General features: G+C 36.4%; 1 protein-coding gene across 2 annotated transcripts in view; it reads right to left on the reverse strand.

The window, feature by feature from the left end:
• The window catches only part of Map2k4 (mitogen-activated protein kinase kinase 4), an 82,779-nt gene that overhangs the window by 57,854 nt on the left and 16,689 nt on the right, over positions 1–8,236 (reverse strand). Inside the window, exon 1 of one of the 2 annotated variants that reach the window (XM_019206174.2) lies at positions 5,410–5,495. The exons of the other annotated variant lie outside the window; for it this stretch is intronic. The gene's annotated coding sequence lies outside the window, so the exon portion shown is untranslated. Of the gene's footprint in view, positions 1–5,409; positions 5,496–8,236 lie in introns of those variants that run through there. 2 annotated transcript variants of the gene reach the window in all.

The following is an 8,236-nucleotide window of genomic DNA, read 5'->3' on the forward strand; positions in this document are numbered from 1 at the left end:
ATATATGTATATATAAAAATACTGAGTATCAGGCAATAAAGGACAGTGGGCCCTGAGAGACAATTACAATAGGTGAGCCCTACAATTGGCATCAGTTTAAAGCCTGGCAATTCAGGCAGCACCTGGATATCTTGTCAGCACCCTTTTTTTTTTGGTACCAGGGATCCAACTCCGGGTCCTTGCGCTTTTGAGGCAGGCCAGCCTCACCACTGAGCTAAATCCTCAGCTCAGCACGCCTGTTTTGAGGACAAGGATCTGGGAGTTTCAGGAGACCTAAGTAGCGAAAGTGAGCAAGGGAGAGCAACATAGAGAACTCCACAGACACAGAGGGCCCACTTCCAGAAGCACATGCTTTTAAGGAACACAAACTAGAGAAAGGAGCCACCCAAAAGAATTACAATAAAACATCACCCAACTCATATAAGGAACCTCTTCTTCCTACCCATTAGGATTTTGGTGTAACTAGTGGGATAAAATTCATTCTCTCATCCAAGCTAAAAAGCAAGATCTAAAAGGATCAAAGAATTTCCAGGGCTGGGGATTTGACTCAGTGGTTCCCCCACCCTGCAAGTGCAAAAAAAAAAAAAAAAGAAAAAAAGAATCCCACCTAATTTAATCAAAGAACAAAACTCAAAAATATCTGTAAGAACACAAAAACATCTACGTAACCCAATAATGGCTGGCATGTCAAAGTCACCAAAGTAGGTAAAGAAGTAGAAAAATATGAGAAAATCAATTAAAACTGACTCAGAAATGACAAGAGGTGGTTGAATGAGCAGATAATGTAACTGTGTATTTCATATGTTCAACAAACTAAAGTATGGGAAAAATACATAAATAGAGAAATGGAATATATAAAAAAAGAACGAAATAAAATTCCTAAATATAAAAACATTAACAGTAGAAAGAAATTTGGGGAGTCATGTATATGTTATCTCGATTGGGCTGATAGTTTTGAGAGTGTATACAGGTCAAATTTAACAAATTATATACTTCAAATACATGTAATTTATTATGTTAACCAATTATATCTCAATAAAGTACAGAGAGACAGAGAGCGAGGTAGAGGGAGAGAAAGGGGGGTTGAGAGACAGAGGCAGACACAGACAGACCATCCTTGCTTCCCGTTCTACTTCTATGAAAAAGATTTGTGTATCACATATCGATGGTTTTAAGGCACATCTGAGATCTAAGGCCCAGTGTAGTACCAGTTAGAAAACTCTCCACTGACTCCAATTTCCTTATTCTCCTAATATTATACTCTGAACATAGAGACAGAAAAATACAATTCTTGGTGGTGTTCAGTGCTGTAGTAATCTTTTTCTTCTTCCATCTATAACACTTCAATTACAAAAGACCACATAAAATTCCACATAAAATTCATCAATATCTATTTTACCTTCCTGGGAAACAGGACAGTTAGTTTCTACGAGAGGAGAATGAAAAGAGAAAGAGATGCTCTGTTTTGAGACTACTTGGCTCAGAAGAGGTCACCTTTCATCAACTAGTCTCTGCTAGTATACGAAAAGCCCTGGGTAAAAATTTTATTTCTGCCTGTGTTATTGGTAGAGATCCTATAGAAAATCTGCCCCTTAACTTTTCTTACTTGGGTAAAAATTTTATTTCTGCCTGTGTTATTGGTAGAGATCCTATAGAAAATCTGCCCCTTAACTTTTCTTAATTATACTCATCTTTAATATTTTAGCAGTACACTTGTATTCATATATTATTTTGTACTACAAAGTTGGAATTACTTATTCCAAACCAGATCTTTAGTTCCTGAAGCAAGTAAGAATCAAGAGGCTCAACCACTTTCCATTAATAATCTTAACTGGTTTTTAATACTCTCTATTATGTGAATTCATTTTTGAAAACCAAGTATGAAACAACTATAAGGTATGATAGAAATATACAGTGAATGTTTAAATTTGAAAAAATTTAATAGTATCTTACCAGGTGTGATCAAAAATAGGTGGATATTGCTGTTGAGTACCATCTAACAGAAAGGTATGCTCATGAAAACATTAAAATGTGTCTTCATCCACCATATTCAACAGATCTAGCATGATGTAATTTGTGGCTCTTCCTCAAAGTTAAAATGACCATGAAAGGGAAACATCTTCAATCAACTCAGGACACTGAGGTAGCCACTACTGTATAACTAAAGAAACTCACAAAAAACTGTATTGTATACCTAAAATGTACGAATAAACTTAACGGGAAAAAAATTTCACAAAAGGACTTCAGAACTGCTTCAGAAAGTGACAATCGTGAGCATGGTAAAAGCAGGGTGGTATATTTTAAGAGGGATTAATGGCAATATGTGTGTGTGTGTGTGTGTGTGTGTGTGTGTGTGTGTGTGTGTATCACTGGGGATTAACCCAGGGATGTATGTATGCTAAGTAAGTGTTCTGCTGCTGAGCTGTACCAACTCTTTTTATTTTTCATTCTAAGACAGGGTTTCACTAAGCTGTCCAGGCTGATCTCAAACTTGGACTCTTCTTCCCTTAGCACCCTAGAGACCTGTGACTAGGCATGTGCCCTCATGTCCGGATTCAAGCTTGCTTTTATTATTTTGGGGACATTTATTCAAAAAAGTCAATGAGAAAAAAGTTTTATAAATAAACTTAATTTTCACATTTAGGAATACATGTATTTCACATTAGACAGATTTAAAATCTGAAGTATTTTTGAGTACTTTATATTGCTTAAATTTCCCTTACACATATGAAATGCAATCAGTTTAATCCCAAACTATGCATTAAATCTGATTTCTATTTCTTATGAGATTCTTATGACACATTCATGATTCCAAAAAAAAAAATTTAAAAGTTAAGGTATAATTATAGCTGAATGTAAAAGCATTTTAGTCTTTCTGGGAAGCTATTTAGGCTCACACATACAATTCAATATCATGTATAGATGTTTTGTTAAAGGCAAAAATATACTCAGTGTCTTCACTTCCTAACATCTCAATTTGGTGTTTAGGATACATGTAGTCATAGACGGTCGGATTTATTTAGAAAGAAAACAAAGACTTCATTTAATATTGTCTTTCCAGGAAACTCTCCTTGAATACCTGGATTGGGCTTTGTGTTCCCACCCATATCCATATACTGCACATATGTTGAAATCATGATACATCCAGTCCAGGGCAAACTCCTAAAATCCCAGTAACATTTTCAAAAAGGCTATTTTGGTACTGCTTATTCTTAGTGAACCCTATTTTGGACCTACTTCTAATCATTTTTGCTTAATTCATTTTAACTCCATACAGTCTATATCAGAAGTTTCATTGTAAAGTACAATGGTGAGGATGTATATACATACATATATATATATATATATACATATATATATATATAGGTGTGTGTGTGTATATAGATATATATATATAATATATATATTAGGCTATCAAATCACGGAATAGAGGATTTTACCCAAAGCTCCAGAATTCACATTTGAATCCCTTATGCTTACTATTTGATTCTTTACCATATGCATATATCACTTTTTAAACATTTCAGAATATACCCAAATATGCTAAATGAGATTTCTCGTAAATGCAAGTACAGATATGCACTGTCATTACTATGCCTTACAAGTGGGCTCAGATGATGAGAGGAATCATCACAGATGTTCTCCTGTCTAACGGTTTCTGTGCTCCCACAATGACACAGAGGCTCTTCAACAAGACCCATGTGTCAGGCTCACTGGTCTATACACATATGTACCTTAGTGCCACTACAACACTCATCATACTTTTTCTGTGGTGATATAATCTAACCATGAGAATCATCCTCCAAAATTCTGAATCTTATTTTGGTGCCAACCATTTTTCTTTAAAGTTCCAAATTCAATAGCTGTTTATTAGTGGTGGGAGTTGAAGAAAAACAGAAGGGATAAGAAAATGATACAAGTGTCAGACTCTGATCTCTCATTTGTTTCTTGTGTATATTTCAATACTTTTTCTCCTGTGAATATTCTATTGCTACCTCTACTCTACTGCTTATTTTTGCATCACGGAGGCCATGTTCTATGATCTTAATTTTGCCTGTAACACCTTGTCCTTGAAAAGTGAGTTTAATATCTTCAACAGTTTGAGTCTCCTGCAGAGTATAAAGGAAAACCTGCAAAGAACTGGCAGTCTTTAACAAAAAATGCAATTTAAGAAACCAAAATCCAATTCTTCAACACCATGTATACTGTAGATTGAACTGCCCTCCACAAAGATGTCTATTCAGAATCTCAGAATGTGACCCTCTCTATGTTACTAAAGGTCTCAAATAGATTAGCCTAAATAGTACAATCTCTAGATTAGCCTAAATAGTATATTTATAACTGTCCTTATAAGAGACAGGAGGTGAGTGGCAGATACAGACAGAAGGATGAGGAACAAAGTCAAGTGAAGATGAAGCCAGAACAGTTACACTACCACATGCCAAGGGATGCTTACAACTACCAAAAGAAAAAACGGGAAGGAAGGAAGGATCCACCTCTAGGTGAAGCATGGGCCCTTTCAACACTCTAATTTCAGATTTCTGGCCTCTGGAACGGTGAGACAATAAATTCTGTTGTCAGATTTAGCCTGAGATGCAATGTGTTGGCTTTATATAAATAATACCTAAATGAAACGTAAGTATCTAAATTACATCTACTATTTAAACAATCTAAACCATATCTATTTATTTTCTATATCTTTTTTGCTTTTAAATTGATAATCATGCTCTATAAGAAATCTCAATTATCTGCTCATATCTTACAGTTTTATTTCTAGAATTTAATCTCAAAACACATTTCCAACTTTTTCTTTAAAATCCCTCACAAATCAACAGGGAATGGGATAAGGGGTCAGTTTAACACTTCCCAAATTATCTCATCACTTAGGAAAGTACAATAAGAAGGCAAGAAATCTCCTTATCAACACCTTGGGCATAAGTCATAGCTATTTCTCTCTTAGCAGGTAACAGCTAATCACCTCAACAGATTTCTTCTTCCCAGACTTGTAAGAACTTGATTTCTCAAACACATTAATGCCCAACACTTTTCCTTTAATAAATATCTCCTTGTGCCTAGGACCTTTTACTATCCCTATGAATCTTTTATTATCTAATGAATTTGCAGGGTGCCTTCTCCTTTCACTACCCTATTCTTCAACCTCACTTATCTTGCTATCCTCCCAATGCTATCAAGCATATCTTCCTTCTCAGATCATTTCCTTTTTTTTCCCCAAGCGATTGAATTTATCATGCCAGAATGTAGTAAATGCCCCAAACTCTTCTACTCTCACGTCAGCGCAAGTGTGCGCGCATGCGCGCGCGCGCGCGCACACACACACACACACACACACACACACACACACACACACACACAATCTTCCTTAGACAGGAAAATAAACATAATACATACCCTACATACCACTGCCACTTCTCTTCTGTGTCCACACTGTTAGGATCTTTAGATGAATACTGTTTTATGCATCCTTCTGCAATGCAGCTCTGTTAATTCCGGAAATTTCCACAGTAAACTCTGTCTGTCAGTTACCATGGGAACTGCTTGCTTCCTGGCACTACTAACAAAATCAGAGTATATTTGCCTAGAACTAAGATGAGGCAAAAGGAAAAACTGAAAAAGATATTGAGAAGAACTGCTCAAATACTCCAGACAGAAATTTTCATTCTAATATTCATACTCAGAAGGTGTTAGACAAATTAATCTGTAGTATTTTGAAGCAATACTGATTTCAGCAGAAAAAAATGTCTTATCACCCAGGAAAACAACAATATTAAAGAGAACAAAATAAACATTCATGTTTGTATCATGCTGCTACAGACTGCATATTCCCTAAAAGACAACAGAACCTATCAGCTGTACTCAAAGCTATTGTAACAGTTTTCCTGGTCTGTGTTCCATATACAAAAGGTCAGAAAAGCTCCCCTAAACAAAGAGGCTCTATGTTTTCGAAAGATCCTTTCCCTGTTTGAGCCCCAATTTCCGGGGGTGGTTAAAAACCCACCCCTTTCCACCCACGTATACAAGAAATCATAGCAGTTACAAAGTGTATCCCAATCATTCCTGCCAACAGCTTAACCTCACTAGTACTCTCGGGGCATTAGACATAGCTGATCAGAACCCTTTTCCACCTGTTCTCTGAAATAATGCTGGATTTCTACATCACACACTACAGTTTGCTTCCTACCACTCGATCACATTTCAATCAATTTTCTCATTAAAAACATTGTCTTCTCAGGCAACCTTATCACCCATAAGCTGACAACTCTCAACTTTTTATCTCAATCTACACTCCTTCCCCTGGCATCAGAATCATTTTCAACACCAGAGCATGTGAGACAGATACATATACCTCCTTCACATCACTGACTGAATTATTTCACAAACATCTCAAACTTTTCTAAAACTGACTTCCTGCTCTTTTATGTCCCTTTATCCACAGATCCTGTACACCAGTAGTCCTCATCTACATAAGGGCACTAAGCCAGCACTCAGTCACAATGGACACCATCCCCACTTCAATATCTGCAATCAAATTATTAGCAATATCTATTTATTCTACTCTCTTTGGAGTGTGCCCATTTCTCTCTACCTGTACTTTCATTAATCTAATTTCACTATTACCCATCATACTTCAACTCTATGAGATAGCCTTCTATTCTTGCTTCCTTTTAATACATACTCCACACAGCCAAAATAATTGATTTATAATGTATATCAGATAGTGCCCTTACCTGTCCACACCTTTCTATAGCTTCCCACTATACTTTGGAAATCATCCCATCTATATCTACAAACCCTATTTTATATGGCCCTCTCTCCAAATCCAACTACTTCTCTTATCCTTATTTTAAATCCACTTTTCCTTCCTCACTTAATCACTCTCCACCAAAGTGTCATCTTTTCCATTGCATTAAAAGCTCATTCTTCAAACCTCGGCAATTTCAAATACATGCTACTGCCTCCACTTAGCACTAACACTTCCTTCTATGAATCTAATAAACACATTCAGTTTTAGAAGCCTTCAGTGGCTACTTCTTCACCACCCCTACTCTAAATTAAGCCTTTCTTTTTTGTCTTTCATAGCATCTGGTTCTTTACCTTCAGCAAGATGTACACTGTTCATACCTTCATTTCTCTCTCCTTCTTACTCCCTCAAATTCTTCCTCCCTCTCTCCCTGAACTCTCCGTTTGTGACTACTTCTAAAGCTTAAATTTCATGAAGTAGCAATTATACCTCCTTTTTCAATATGAAATACCCATGCTTAAGCCACCATAATTAACAGATGATGAACATTTAACATTTGCTGAATATATAACAAAACAATGCTAGGCTGCTTTGGTTTCTCCCAAAATTTTGATATTCCCCTTGGACTCTATGAGATAACCCTATATCCATTCCCTAAACTCTCCCTTCTATGCATCCATTCAATCTCCAAGATAAGGAGGACCACACCTCTTAGGAGCTCCTCAGTCAGGAAAGAGATGGTGGTGACAATTTGTGTAAACCTGTAGTGCTCTCTGTACCAGTGGTCCTCAACCACAGGAAAGTCTGTATCTCAAGGATCATTTGGCAATGTTTGAAGACATTCTATTTGTTCTTACTTGGGGAGGCAGGTGCTACTGGCATCTAATGGATAGAGTCCAGGAATACTGCCAAACATCCACAAGAAAGAGTTTTCAGCCTAATATGTCCATGTGTCAAGATTTAAAAGATAAAACTACTTCCAGTCTCTCCTAAAAAGGAAAAGTGTCAAAACACTACCAATCTACAAAGGATTAAACATTTTTAATTGAAAAAAACACACTGCACCAGGACAAAGCTGTTTTTTTAAAACACTTTTTAATTTAAAAATAAAAATACTCTAAATAGCTACTGGTAAGAAACTAGTTAAATATATAACACACCCATATAATGTTATAACTGCTATATAACTGAGAAAGAAGAGTGCTTGTGCTAATTCAGAAATATCTTAAAAGTTGGGTACTGAAATGCACACTTGAAATTCCAACTACTTAGGAGGCTAAAGCTTATGAATTACAAGAGTTCAAGGCCAGCCTGGGCAACATAGCAATACTCTACTCTGGAAAAAGGACAGAGAAAAGGGAGGATGAACACGCACTGGGGTGGTAGCTGTACAGCACTTGCCTATTATGAGTGAGGCCTTGGGGTCAATCCCCAATACTGCAAAAGAAAAATGAAAAAAGTAAAAAATATATGTGA

This window comes from Fukomys damarensis, unplaced genomic scaffold (assembly GCF_012274545.1).
Source record: "Fukomys damarensis isolate Sample0158 unplaced genomic scaffold, DMR_v1.0_HiC HiC_scaffold_13, whole genome shotgun sequence".
Lineage (NCBI taxonomy): Eukaryota > Metazoa > Chordata > Mammalia > Rodentia > Bathyergidae > Fukomys > Fukomys damarensis.